Source organism: Apodemus sylvaticus, chromosome 18, assembly GCF_947179515.1.
Source record: "Apodemus sylvaticus chromosome 18, mApoSyl1.1, whole genome shotgun sequence".
NCBI classification, from domain to species: domain Eukaryota; kingdom Metazoa; phylum Chordata; class Mammalia; order Rodentia; family Muridae; genus Apodemus; species Apodemus sylvaticus.
This window is the reverse complement of record NC_067489.1, coordinates 67,195,603-67,210,880: the sequence shown is the minus strand read 5'-3', so window position 1 is coordinate 67,210,880 and position 15,278 is coordinate 67,195,603. Positions and strand designations below refer to the sequence as shown.

General features: G+C 48.7%; 1 pseudogene; it reads right to left on the bottom strand.

Annotated features, from left to right (window-relative positions):
• Window positions 1-3,090: 3,090 nt before the first annotated feature.
• LOC127668923 (protein lin-28 homolog A-like) lies at window positions 3,091-3,696 on the bottom strand (annotated as a pseudogene).
• Window positions 3,697-15,278: the final 11,582 nt, after the last annotated feature.

Here is a 15,278-nt window from a genome sequence, read left to right as displayed (position 1 = left end):
CCAGAAATCCTGTGGGCTTGATGGGGTCATTTTATCTGCCTCTTTAACAAATAGGCTGTGGTTCCAAGTCACTGGGGGGAGCAGCGCCACCCAGTGGCTGGTATGGAGAACAGCAAGTATTGGGTATTCCTTGGCTATGGCTGGAGTCAGATGGGACAGGCTTTCAGCCAGGGGCCTCCAGATTCAGAGAATCCATCAATGGGATTTGTACTACTTAAATTTCTGACTGCTGTGGATGATTTGCTGAGGATGTTAGCACAATGATAGCTGTTAGTCGTGTCTGGACCTGTCAGAGGAAATCACAAATGGACTAACTTTATTGTCACCAATCAATCATGGCATCTAATTTCAAATCTTTCTTCGCATTTCCTAGGGTATCGCTCCCTCCCTCTCCCTTCCTCCCTTTTTTGGAGTACCAGTAAGTCTTAATTTTTCCCAGGGAAGAGAAGGAAAGGTAAAGTCAGCATGTGTCATAAAATGATTATACGATAGGAGATAGGGATACAAGGACGCAGGTACAGCAAAAATCAGCCATGAAATAAAACACCCCAGGGGTGGGGCTGCCCAACCTGGGGGCGGGGCTTAGTCTCCTGCAGTTCAGGAAAGAGATCAGAGAAAGGACAGACAAGTACACCCTTTCCCACCCTCCCCATAAATTCAAGATTTCTCACAGAGCTCTGGTTTCTAGCAGTAAACATGGAGATACATTTGTCCATCTCCTAGTAACAATCTCGTGGCCTCTTTGACGTAAGTTTCTTGCACCGGCATTGAGTTCCTGAGAGCCTCACCTGGACATTCATTCATAGTCCCTTTTCTGCTCTCCAGATTCTACTTTCTACATGGAAGGCCCCACAATTACTTCTCGCTGCCTAGGGTGACAGATGACATTGGTTTGGATGAATCACACCATGAGATGGTCTTGCCAAGGAGAAGTGGCTCACCTGCCATCCCTGCACAGAGGAATCTCAGGCAGGAGGATAGCCAGGACCTGAGACTATCTCCGGCTACTGAGTGAGACCCTGTCTCAAAATCACCAACCAGAAACTCTTCACTGAGTTAGGAAACAATGGGAGAATGAGGTTGGTGGCTTCTTCAGAACTTTCACGTGGGTTATTCAAGAGTGGTAGAGATGCCCAATGAAGTAACTGAGCGTATGTTTTCTTATGAGGGAGAAGTGGGCTGTCTAAGGACATTGTGGTCCAGAATGGGAGACAGGGGAGGAGCACGGAAGGGAAAGCCATGATCCCAGAGGCTCACTTTGGGAAGAGGACCCCACACTTAGGTTTCAGATGGCGTTGTCTGGCGCAGAACTTTCTGTCAAAGATACTTTGGCTATTTTTCTCTCAATAGGACAAAAGTTTTGTAAACAATAAAACCCCTTAAAAGAACATGAAAACCAACACATTTATATCACACAACTAGACCACCTAGCAATCACCAACTCAGAAGCTGTAAAGTCCTACAGAGGCCAGAGGAATACAATTAATTAGGGGCAGGGGCAGCATTTGGGGGAAACAAGAAACCAGGATCGGACACACACAGCACACATGTGTTCTATTGCATTTGTCCCATTTCAACACAGTGAGGAAGGTTTGTGGTGATCTCAAAGCATGTAAACGAAACTCCCTACCCCCTCCTTCATTTGCCCATCAACCATCACAATACAGCAAGGCAGGACACTTGCCATGGACGCCCACACTTGTGAGTCTCTCTGGAAGCCAAGATTGTGAAAGGCTGAGGATTCCATGTCTAGACAGCATAGTGTGGGATTAAGGGTATTGGTCTTCAATTGCATTCTTACCAGGATACCACAGTGGCAGGGTGCTTCCTAGAACAAATGAAGTCCAAGATCCCCAGTATCAAAAAAACAAACAAAAATCACCTCGTTCTCATAAATTTGCATTAAAAAATCAACATACACACACACAAACACACTCTGCTGTGCATGGCAGGCTTAGACTAATCTTGCAAAATGATGGATTTGGTATGAAAAGTTACTCTTGCGCCTTCACCTGGCCCAGCCTTTAATGTCTCTGGCACCACCCTTTCCTGTTTGGAATGATTTCCTATATTTTGCCAAAACCAGATCAAATCTTGGGGCAGCTCAATTAAAACCTGTGAGACATTTTTCAAGGACGCTATGGCAGAAAAGCCAGCTGTAATCTGCAAAGATGAGGTATTTCAACAGGCTGAGCTCTCCAAAAGGTTGGTCTCCATGGTGATCAAAACACCACCAACAACAAAAGTATTCCTGCTGTGCAGACCTGGAGCTGCTAGGGACTTATCCCTGAGATTTCTCATGTACCTGAGAACACAGTGCAGGTAAACTCCCCATTACCCTTAAGATTAAAATATACAAAAATACAAACCCAATATTTATATTAAGAAAAACAAAGCAAAACACACAAGATATGTCATTCGCATGTAGATAGTGCAGTTGGCATCCTGGAGAAAGTGGGAGCCAAGGTGCAGTTACCCAAGGGAGTAAATAAATTAAAATCTCATTGGCCCAGAGAGGGCTGGGAGTGGGGTGGGAGCAGCAGGTCTGCAGTTGTCCCCCCAACCACCCTCCTTTCCTGTCATCACAACCCATTGCTAGACATCGTTCCCAGCACAACATGGCAGGACTGGGTTATGAGTAAGCACAGTGTGAAAATAGCCTCACCTTGCTCCTGAGAGTCCCTTCCGCAGAACACAGTAGCTTGCAGGGTCATGAATCTTGGTTTGACACTTGTTTCCCATCCTGTCTGGCACGTGGAACTATCACACAGCCTTCTACAAAAGAAGAACTTCTCTATCCCAGTCACTTGGCCAAGCCTCAGATAAAGCATGCAGGTTCTAGGGCAGCTCCCCCACAAAAGCCTTCATTTGCCTTGAGATAGAGCCTGGTAGGAGTTCCTTTGCCTCACTCTTTCCCTGCCTCCAAGGAAAGACAGGGTGACATTGGGAACCCGGCCTGAGACACGGCCTGAGACACTGCAGTGCAAGCTACCCACACAACCCCCCTTAGCCCCACTTTCTCCACTCTGCAGATTGATGCCTCCTCCCTGAAACTCCCCATTAGCCAGAGAATAATCCGACTCCTGGGCTTCAATTCTGGGATTCTGAGAGCAGTGCCTGGCTCTGGATCTCTTCCTCCGGGAAGTAGGCAGGCTTTCCCTGAGAACTGGGGTCCTGCTGGGCCTTCAGTGAACAGGAGGCTACCCTATGGTTGATGCTTTGGCAAAAGTGGCACTTCTTGGGCTGGGGTGGCAGCTGCATTCCTTGGCATGGTGTTCTAGCCCACCACAGTTGTAGTTCCTGTCCCCTTTGGACCTTCGCTTCTGCAGGCTCCTCCCCTTTGGCCGCTGCTCACTCTCAATACAGAGCAGGCCACCGGGGCCAGGTGACAGGCATGGATTCCAGACCCTTGGCAGACTTCTTAAAGGTGAACTCCACCACCTCGCCCTCCTTGAGGCTTCGGGAACCTTCCATGTGCAGCCTGCTCTGGTGCACAAAGACGTCCACCGGGGCTTGAGCGAGACCCCAGCTCGGGCAGTCATGGATGGGAAGCCGAACCCCATGCTCACCTTGAACCCCATGCAGCAGCTGAGGCCCCTCTGCAGCTCGAGCTGAGTCAGACAGCACCTCCTCTTGTGCCTTCTTCGCTGCCTTGGCGCAGCCACCTGCAAACTGCTGCTTAGACACTGAGCCCATGGTCATCAGCTGAGCCTGTGGCCAGGGCCGCAGGTCGGGCAGGTGCTAGCCCCTGAGAAGTCCTCAGGCAAAGGGGGGGGGGTTCAGAGTAGAGGCTGCTACATCTTCCCCACACCTACAGCACAATTTTAAAGAAGAAGTTTATAAGTCTTATTTCTTTATGTCAAAAAATTAATTCTGCGTTAAAAATGATTTCACATAGAAAAATTCCACAATGTCACCATACGAACCTGTCACTAAAAACTTCATGGTGCCCTGTGTTCTCTGGGCTCAGTTTTGATAAATTATTAAAGACAATCTTACTTCATCTGCTTCTGTTTGTGTTGCTCGTTGTATTTTGCAGAACAAGGGAAGGACTAATTTACAGGCTGTGTGAGCTTTGCATACACGCACAAGCACACACAGATACAGCAGAATCTCTTAATTGAAGGTTGAAAGTTTACATAGAAATGCTCAGATGTGAGGGAATCTTTGCCTTAGGACATTAATCTGTTCAATGAGTATCAAAGTGATAAATGGCTTGTCTTTGGTTCCTGCTCAACTCACAAAGTTTCCTCTTCTTTTTACCTGTTCTCCGTGTCGTCTGTGTTTCCTCAATTACTAAATACTTTCACTAAATATTACTAAAATATTTTGCAGGAGATTTGTGGAATAATAATATATAATATTGAGTGAATATACATTCCCAGAAAGAAAGACAAATAGGAAATAAAGAAATAAAGAGTCATAAAGAAAGAAAAAAGAAAAAAGAAAGACATGTTCTTCCTCATTGTGTATCACAGCCTAATATGCATACATGCACAAATACACACACACACACATACACACACAAATATATGAATAAGGAGAAGAAGAAAGAACAAATATTAGGTAACGTGGAAGGACTGAATATAAGGAATTAATATGAATCGTGCAAGTTAATTATTTTTCTAATGCCAAATCCTTGTCGGTTTTCATTTGTTTTTGTGGACAGATACACAAAAATATAATTTATAATGCAATTGTAAGATCCACCATGAAGTTACATAGTTTCAAATTGGCTTCTCTAATTGGACAAAAGCCTACTAAGATGAAAGATTTAGGTACAGTTAATTTTTGGTACATTAGTTTTATACTTTCAAGTCATTTTAGTTATAAAGAGTTCTGTATATGAATTTATAAGGAAAATTGTCCAATATACATCTAATGTACACTATCTTACTTTCAAGATGGTTTAAAATTATTTTTAAATGGACATGTATTACATTTGTGTGGTAAGAATCACAGAGATGGTTCAAATCGCCTGGGCACCTGTCAAGGAATCAAATGGTGGACCCACATCAAATCAAAATAAAACAAAATGCAGTCCAGCATGTGGGCCCAGGTCCAGCCGACTCTCCTTCTCCTGTCATTTTTCAGATGCCCGCTTAGGTGGGCCATGCCTGCTTACTTGAGGTGATAATGAGGTCACTGGTCCTTAATGCGGTTTTAACCCGTATTCTTGTTCTTCACATCAGTGGGGGGAAAGCTGACCTGTCCATTGACTCAGGAGATCCTCCACGATGATGAAGTCTTGCTACTCAAGCTTAGCTCTTTATATGAGACCCAGAAAACAAGATCTAAGTTCAAGAGAAATGTGAGATGTCATGTTTATTGTTTACAACGTTGAATGCTCAGGGCTTAAGCTTCCAGGCTAAGGCAAGAGGTGTTCCTGTGCAGACAGGTGACAGAGTATGGTGGTCTCCAGCCTGTGTGAAGAAGGGAGGCAGAGTCTTGGTCCATTTATACCCGATGTCTGCGCCAGGTTTTCCCTTTCTTTTTGCGTACGCTTGGGTTGGTCATGGAGAGAAGCAGGAGTAAACACTACGCTTCCTTCTTATGGCTCATCTGTTTTCGAAGTCAGGACTAAAGCTTGGTGAGGGCAAGCCTGTAGCTAGAGGGTGAGCCTCACATGTTGAGTAAGCATTGGAAAATCCTCACCCCTGAGACAAAGGCTAGGCAGTGGCAAGCCACACAGAACCTAGGGATGGTCAGTTCAAGAAGTAACTCGTCAGACTAGGTGGTCTGGTACTGTCTGGTCCCGCAGGAAGGGGCTATGGCTGTGTCCTTTGGTAGACCCACCTGCTTCACCAGTTTTAGTAGACAACTCAAGAAAATGAGGTCAGTTTTAAAGGCCAATTTTATGCCAATAAGATTTTGTTTTCTGAGCCAAGGACTAGACAACACAAACATGGATGATGATGAACTCCAGTGACTGTCGTCCAAAGTTCTGAGGTCAGTCAGAAATGTGAAGCCAGCAAAGTAAATTGCAACTGTATTAATTTTGAGGTTCCTTTGACTATGTGGTATTTGGGGGTCCCTTTGACTAGGCGGTGCTTTGAATGGCTTCCTTCTCAGTTAGTGATGCTATTTGGAGAGGTTTAGAAGGTGCAGCCTTGTTTGCAGTCTGTCTCTAGGTGGAGAAAGGAAGATCCAGGCTCTGAAGAGCCTGCAACTGCCAGGCCTGACCAAAGGCCCAAGGGAGTCCTGGGGAAAGGTGGTCGCTCGGCCTCTGCTCTTCTTTTTGTGGCCGCTATGTGGTGCTAGATGCTAGCCCAGGCCCAGCTGGGGCCTTGGAGGAGCTACCTGCTGTTCTGTCTTACAGGAAGAGGCTCTGCCAGACATGAAGAAGCTCTGACAGTACAGACTCAGTGGCTGATTCAGGACATTGGAGATGCTATGGGTATGTTGTTATTTCTTGTCTCCAAGCTCTGCGGCTCTTAGAGTCTGGTCTCCCTTTAGGAGTTGGAAACCGCATGCAGAGTGGAACAACTGGGTAGTAGACATTTGCCTCTTTCCTTTCTAAAACATTAGCCTTTCCGAGGAGGAGTAAAGATCCCTTCCCTTGCGAGCTCAGAACGAGCTTTTCTTTACCCATTTTGGGCAGGTAGGAAGGACAGAAATAGAGACAACTGGGTCTGGAGCCGCCCTCAGCAGCAGAGTGAATGGGTCTTACAGGTCATTCTACAATCTGCTTCTGAATCGTGTGCCTAGCACACAGTGTGTGCTTCACTAAGTGAATGAATGATGGAGTGAATGAGTCTATGGATGGAGTTGTTCAGACTTTTCTCCTGGGTTTACCCTCTGGATATATTTGGGACTGGAGCCAGCTCCTCTGCAGAGAGATTTCAGGAGCGGCCTAATGGGAAGGGTGGACCTTGGAGGCCCACGTAGCTGTGACCTTCACACTTGCCTGTCAAAGGGAGTTCTTTTTCTTCACTGCGTGAGCATCATGAGTATCCATCAAGTATTTGGTACATCTTTCTAAACTCCAAAATCTCCTGTCTACAAATATGCCTCCTCAGACCAACAAATAATAAAGGTCTGGTGTCTGTAGAGTTTGTGGATATTGGCTTTTCTCCCCAGGCATGCAGAGCTTGGGAAAATGGGTGGACTTTTGGAGTTGGCCAGTGAGAACATGGAAAGATGGGTCTGTCTGTTGGGCCCTGGGGTGGCGGGTCTCAGTGCACATAGCCAGTGTAGACAGAAGGGGATATTATCTAAGTAGGCACATGAACAAACCTGGAAATGGCTTTGCTGGTTGTTTTTCCTGGGCCAAGACTCAAACTCTGCTGAGTGCTTGGTTTCACTGAGGGGTGGAAGGGGGCAGGTCAGTCAGAACTGTGGCTAAGGGAAATGGGAAAGGGGCAGACAATTTGTGCGATCCTTCAACACCCGAAGTCAGAGTGAAGCTGTGAATGGGTGAGGCTTGGGGGAGCTGGGATAAAATTGAAGTTCTGTCAGAATAAGGACTGTGGGAGGGAGGGGAGGCTTCACAGCTGCCCCTGCAGAGGCCCTTTCTCGTCTGGTCACTCTTCATGTCCTCTAGAATTTCTTATCAACCTTTAAATCAACCTTTTAAATCAACAAAAATTCTGTTTGTTGATACTGCAGTGGAGCCTAGAATCCTGGGCTATCCACTGCAGGACAGAAGAGGGAGAGAAGAAAGAAGAGGAGGAGGAGGAGGAGGAAGAAGAGGAGCTGCTATATGCTCGGGCTGAGCCTACAGTCCCTGTAAACACTCTTGCTCCTGTGGTTTCTAGTTACCTAGGTCATGTTCTCACAAATACCCTTTTCTTCCAGGATAGATAAAGTTGACATTGGGCTCAGTACAATCCCATCCTCAGTGTCAAATGACATTCCCCAAGGCAAGGCAAGGTTCTGCCACACAGGCCTTCACCTGACTGTCAAAAGATCACCCTGCTTGTTTTGCAAGTTCTATCCCTGGGGTCCAAAGAGAGATTCCCAGGGAGGAAGTGGGGGTGGGGAGGGAAAGACTAGAAAATGTCCTTTCAGGTTTAATTTCCTGGTTGTATGCAAACTCTACGAGATCCACACATGGATATAGCACATGCTGGGTTCTGGGTTCTGTGGAAATGCAGCAAGAGGCAAACAGACACACAACAGCCTCTCAGCCCAGGAAGCTCTAAACTATAGAAGGCTGTGAGGCTGGCAGGAGGATCTGGCACGGAGGAGTGGGGGTGGGGAGGAGGGAGGGTAGGGAAGGGGGAGTCCTTGCCAAGGAGTTGAGATACCCTGAGCTCTTTTGGAGGTGGGATTCTGGCAGGCAGAAGCTGTGGGGCCCAAGTGCAAAGATGTATAAAGGTGAGGACACGGGAGACGGGAGAGCCTAGGGCCCACGTGCTGTGCACAAGGGTTCTTCAGTTGGCAGAGAAGGCTGCTAAAGGAAGAAAAGCTGGACCATGCAAGGTGCTGGCATGCCCATGGGGCTTAGGATGAAAGAGGTTTTAAAGCAGGAAAGAAAGAGTCAGAGATCGCAGCAGCCACGGTTTGACAAAATGTCAGTCCCCAGAACTTGACAAGTCCTCTTGCTGTCTTTTCCTCTTTCTCTTTTCACAAGGAGCTGGACCAGCCATCTCTGACCAGAACATCCCTGTCCTTTCCACACCTGGAGGAGGAAGGCGTGGCTCAGCCCAAGGGAGGCTCCAGCCATTGACTCCCGTCCACTCCCAGACTAGGAGCAGCTGAGCCCAAGGCCAGGGCCAAGGCTGGAGCTGGGTGTTCTGTTCCTCCTTTGGGGAAAGAGTCTGTTTCTCCATGGCCATAGAGCAAAACGTTCAACCTGGCATCCTGGCCCAGGAGCAGTTTCTCCCAGATCCTCCTGCATCCCCTCCCCCTCCCCCTCGATTCTCAGCTCCTCCTGCATCCCCTCCCCCTCCCCCTCGATTCTCAGCTCCTCCTGCATCCCCTCCCCCTCCCTCTCGATTCCCAGCTCCTCCTGCATCCCCTGCCCCTCCCCCTCGATTCTCAGCGCCTCCTGCATCCCCTCCCCCTCCCCCTCGATTCTCAGCTCCTCCTGCATCCCCTCCCCCTCACCTGGATTGTACCTTTCTCCCTCCAGTGCTTGCCTGTCTCTCCCCCTTGCAACACTCATCATTCTGCCTGTTTCTCCTTCTCATTCTTCCTCTCTCTCTGGATGTGGATGTACGTGTGTGTGTGTGTGTGTGTGTGTGTGTGTGTGTCTGACATAGCAGTGGGCATGTGAGGTGGCTGGTCACACTATGTCCATAGTCACAAAGTGGAAAGAGGACTCTGCTAGGCTTCTTCCTGTTTTTATTCATATTAATTCAGGGCTCCCAGCCCCTGGCACGGCGCTGCAGAAACTCAAGGTAGGTCTTTTCTCCTCCGCTAAACTTCTCTAGAAAAGTTCCCATGGACACGGCCAGAGGGGTGCTGTCTAGGAGGCTCCAAATCCAGACAAGCTGATGATGAAGATTGTCACACCTCCAATCCCAGGTATTGTCTTCACCCTGCACATCTCTTACAGAGCCTGCATCTGTCTGCTTCTTTCTCCCTGACCTGCACCAAGAAATGCGCACCCAGCCCCTGCGGGTGCCCTGCCCTTGTATCCAGCCTCCTCCACACCTGCTTTCCCATGCTCCCCTGCCCTGCTCCACACTTGCAGACTGCCCCATGGCTGGAGGCCCCCACTCTGTGCACATGCCCCAGGGGGTCCACAGGTGCTGACCTCACCCCATCCTGCCCCAACATTCTCCATCTCTCTGTCACTGCCCATAGCCTGTCCCAGGCTTCAAACACACACTTGCTCACCTCGAGTAAGATCAAAAGTAAGCTCTCTGGAGCCTGTTCAAAGGCTGATGTGCCTCCTCTCCTCATTATTGGTTTGTTTATTACAGGTGCTTGGGGTGGATATTCGATGTGGCTGCTGTACCAGGGCTGCATTAACAATCCTTGCCCTTTGCCTGGAGCAGGCTGGCCTGACGAAATCTTGGAAAGGCTTACTTGGGTGCTAAGGGGAGATCCATCCATGGGAAAGCTTTGGGCTGGCTATCTTGTGCTCTTGGCTTAAGCCTACACTAGCCTGGCTCTGACTAGAGACCACAGCCAGGTCTCCCCCCTGCCTTTTCTTCCCTCTAGTGATAGACTTACTGTGGGGATACAAAGAGACAGCTCCCCTGAAAGGCAAGGCAGCATCTCTTTTCCTTCTTACCCCACTGTGGGCAGCTGAATGTAGGAAGTGGTTCTACAGTCCAGAATGACTTAGGTTGAAGGCTCCCCTGATAGTACTCTAGCTGTGTGACTCCAGACAAGTGACTCAGCCTCTCTGAATCTGCTTTCTCATTCATAAAGCAAAGCAGTTAGATTCAAGGACATCGTACTCATAAGGAGTATAGGAAGTGCTGTGCACAGAAGTTAGTCGCTGCTTTGTGGTCACAGTTGTCACCTTATTCATTGTCACTGTTGTCCTGCCTTACTACACCTGGTGAGTTAAAGACAGAGACTTAGAAATTGAGGCATAGAGCCTATGTCACAGAGACTTATAGGAAGTTAGTTCAACTCTCAGTGTCACAATGCTATATTTAGTCTCTTTATAGCTTTCTCCTTCTTGGGTCCCACAGGCATTGTTCCTTCTTGTCTCTTCATGGTCAGCGGGTAGGGGAGGGTTGGAGGGTTGGTGTACACTCTCAAGCTCCCTCATTTAGGAAACTCCATCTGGCAGCCGAGAAGATGGGGACAGATTATCCTGATTGTCTGGATGCTGAGATGAGTCCTATGTCCAGGACACAGAGGCCACGTACTGGGAATTCAGGATGATATGACAAGTCCTTTTCCTTATCAGCCAGGACATTCTTAGCAAGAAGTCAAGATGCCTCAAATGCCCTGAGCTCCTGTTGACTGAGAGGAGGCGTCTACTCCAGGGAATCTGTCCTAGTCCTTTACCCAATTCTGGCTTACTTTGGCTGCTTTTCTGTGGGCTGTAGAAGCTGCACTGATCTGCTTTGTGTGTGTGTGTGTGAGTGTGTGTGTGTGTGTGTGTGTGTATGTGTGTGTGTGTGTTCATGTTTATGCACATGTATGTGGGTGTGTATGGACTCCAGAAGTTGATGCCTGGTGTTTTCCTTGCCTGATTTTTTGAGACAGGGTCTCTCTCTCTGAATCTTGCTAGCTAGCTATAACCAGAGGTCTTCTTGTCTTTACTCCCAGGAGTGCACACTGCTAAATAAATCCATTTTTTAAAAACATGTGTGCTGAGTCTTTATGTATGTGTGATCAATACTTTATTGAGACAGCCATCTTGCAAGCCCCCAAATTCTGTTTTTGTGGGCACCCGAGACACTCAGTTCTGTTTATTCTAACTGGATGCTACTTGGAACCTTCATGGAATCCCTGTTCTTTTCTAAAGTGTCCCTTCACTAGAAGCTCACAGAGAATCAGAAATTCTCCTGCTGTAGGGGCTCTGAAGCTGTCCTCACCCCATGCCTGTCAATCACCTGGGAAAACTTCTTAAAATGTTTGGAAGTCTTTCATGGGGGCCAAGGAGTTGTCTTATCTATCACAAGCTGTCAGGGACTGTGGGTGCCAGTTACAGGAGAGCAAAGATCTGGTTCCATGTGGTCATTTCATGGATTTCAAAGCTGAGGCCCAGAATGCAAACCCCATTTGTCCATGGCCATAAGTAGAACTCTGCTCTTTCCACTTTCATAAAAATAGGAGCCTTCTCCATTTTTATGTTTCACTTCCTCAGTGGGCTCAGAGCTCCTGTGAGACCCTAGCACCTTAACTTCCTCCCACCCATGGTCTGGAATGAAAGAGCTCTTGTCCAGTCAGAGCCCCTTACTTCACAGCCTGAATGTTCACACTCTGGAGAGGTTTCCAAAGTTTTGCTTTTAAACCTGACTTATGGATAGCATGCTTCCTTTGCAGTAAGTATTAAAAAAATCATCCTTGTCTTCTAAAAATGGGTGTGGCACACCTTAAAATACAACTATGGTTTTGTCCTTCTTGGAGCTCAGCTAAATCCACTCAGCAGTCAGCTGTTCTGTCCCCCTGGGGGAGTCTGGGGATTTGTGGAAAGCTGCAGTTGTATTCGCCATTACGAGATGGCGCCGGCTTCCACTGTGCCAGCTCTGCTTTCTTAGTGGACAAGCTATCTGCACAAGTGCAAGAGTATTTTCGAGCCAAATCTCTGCCCGTCCCGGGGCATTCGAATGAGGTCATGAGTAAACAGCCAATCGGGTGTGTACACGCCAAGGGGTATATAAACGGCGTCCATTTTGGGCGCGGGGTCTCCCTCCACAAAAAGCATCAATAAAGGCTTGGCTGCAGAAGGATCCTAGTGTTCCGTGTGTGTTCTTGCTGGCGAGATGAAAAGTGCGGGACATCTGGTGCTGAAACCCGGGAATCGCCTCACCATCGCTGGCACCGAGGAGACCCTCGGTCACGGGGTAAGGGTGCTTAGAGAGCTGGAGGCCCTAAACCTAGGCAACTCAGATGATCCTGACACAGATGAGCTTAGTCCCTCCGAAGAGGAGGAATTGGAAGATGAGGTAGCTCAGTATGAGAAGGAGAGATACCATTCAGATGACGCATGGCATATTAAGGCAGAAAGGGGCAAGAATAGAGGCCCCATGACCTCGCGGCCTCAAGGCCCTGCTGCACCTCCGTCCTATGCGGAGGCGCCTAGGTCAGATTCGTTCCTCTCCCAGAAGGAGCGGAGAAAGCTGCAACATGCATTTCCAGTCTTTGAAGGGGAAGCAAAGACTGGCCATATCTTTGCCCAGCTCGAATCTTTGCCCCGGTAGTGTTCCGTGAGATCAAAGAACTTGCAGAGTCAGTCCGTAATTATGGGGTTACTGCCAATTTTACTGTCTCACTGGTGGAGCGGCTGGCTGATCAAGCCATGACTCCCAGAGATTGGCAGACTGTGGCCAAGGCTGCTTTGCCTAATATGGGTCTATATATGGAATGGAAAGCCCTTTGGTACGACCTTCTGCAGACCCAGGCTAAGGCTAACTCTATGGCTGGAGAGGATCAGAGACAGTGGACCTTTGAACTCCTGACAGGACAAGGACCCTTTGCTAATAACCAAACCAATTTTGCCTGGGGCGCTTACGGAAAGATATCTACTGCCGCCATTAGGGCATGGAAAAGTCTCTCAAAGAGAGGAGACCCGGGAGGACATCTAACAAAAATTGTTCAGGGCCCACAGGAGCCGTTTTCAGATTTTGTGGCTAGAATGACAGAGGCTGCAGGGAGGATTTTTGGGGATCCTGAGCAAGCCATGCCCCTGATAGAGCAGCTGATTTATGAACAGGCTACTCAAGAATGCAAAGCAGCTATAGCCCCTAGGAAGAGTAAGGGTCTTCAGGACTGGGTGAAAGTTTGTAGAGAACTTGGGGGTCCTCTTACTAATGCTGGCCTTGCTGCTGCTATTCTTCAGAGCCAAAAGGGCTCGAGGGTAGGAGAGCAGAAGACATGTTTTAACTGTGGCAGAACTGGGCATTTAAAAAGGGACTGCCTTGATTAGGGCAGTGGTCCCTGTCCCTATGCCTGCCGCCAAGCCTAACCCCAGCATGACTGCTAGTGTAAGAGAAACCAGTTCTCTCCTGACTCGTTTTAATTCAGTATCATAAGCTTCTATGACCACTTCTTCAGAATGGTAATAGGCACGGGGTACTAGCTGAATGCTGACACAGAAATCTTTGGACTGATTAAAAACAGAAGTGGATACACAGGGGGTGAGCCCAGTACTACATGCCCACCAGCTGTTATTACTGGGTAATAGGTACTGATCTGCCTCTGAGGTGTTAAGAGTCATGGAGATGTTACAAAGATGTTGGTGGGTAGGGGGCACCCTTCCTATACAAAGCCCAGAAACAGAAACTTCAGTAAGAGTGAGTTTGCTTTTTGCTCCCCAGGGGCATTGATTATGATCCATGTTGCTGGTTGGGGTACCTGGAATGGCAGTCCCCTCATAATAAGGGGGGTTCATAGCCAGGCAAAGCCAGCAGGATGTGGTAGCATCAGGATTAGTGACCTTGAGGGCTGTGAAGGCCCCTTGGATCAAATTAAAAAGTCTATCTCCTGTCGTAGGAGCAGGTGGAGCTGTCCTTGAGGGAGGCATAGCAGTAGGGACCGGGGTCTCTGTGAATGGAGGAGGGGAAGGCAATGGCCGGGCTCTCCCCGGTGCCTTAAGAGGACCTTGTTCTGCTAGAACGGCGGCGGGTCCCACAGGAACTGTTGGGGGGCTTTCTATTTTTTTTTTTTTTTTGGAAACTTGAGACTTCTGCCTTAGCACCATCAGTGTGGGGTTAAAGCTGTATGCCTATGTTTTAATGCTGTCCCTGATTCACAGCGAGGGAGATGACACGGAGGCTGGGGTGGCAGAAATGGGTCTCACAGGCAGGCAGACCAGTTGCACACAGCCTTGGGCTGTCTCTGCGGCAGTGGACTCCACGCCATCCCAAGCTGACTCTAAAGTTTGAAAACCAAGTCCAGCCTGTTGGCTCCTATTGTCCCAGCACTTGAGGAATGGAGACAGAGAGATCAGGAATTCTCCGTCCTCCCTAGGCTATGGTAGTGAGTTCAAGACCAGCCAGAGAGAGACCCTGTTTCAAAACAAAAACAAAAACAATAAAAGAAAGAAACAAACAAACAAAGAAAGAAACAAAAAAACAAAGAAACAAAGAAACAAAGAAAGAATTGCTGGGTAGCTATTACGAGGGCTCCTTGGGGCAGCACAACAGAGCATGTCTCAGGCCGTGCAGCCAGGCCATCTGGGAGGCCGGGGCCCCGGCCTGGCCCTGCTACTGTCTGGCCAGGCTGAACACAAACACGAAGTGGCTAGCCTTACGGAATCTAGGTTGAGGTCAGGCTGTGGCTGAAGAAGTTGGTGGAAAAACACGAGGCCCACGCGGCCAGGCCCAGCTTACTTTACATCCAGCAGGAGCGGCTGCCTGGCGCCGGGCACTGAGGAATGTCACTGGCAGGCCTTGGCACCTGCTGCCGGGCGGGGCTGCTGCAGCCAGCCTGATACTAAGTAGCCTCCTGGGTGCCCTGGGAGACCACATCTCCCCCACACCTCCAATCTGTTTGCACGGCCTTGTTGAACTCATCCCTTTCCAGGCCCTGGTTCTCCTTCCCCAGGAAGTGCTGGCTTGCTGGCCTTGCAGCGTCCGCCCGAAGGGCAGTTTCCACCTCCACGTTCCTTCCCCTCTGCTCCAACCCCGCGCCTCTGCTTCTCCTCGGACCGAAGATCCTCGGACTGATGGGCTCAGCCCTGTTATGCGTTGCTTATCCAT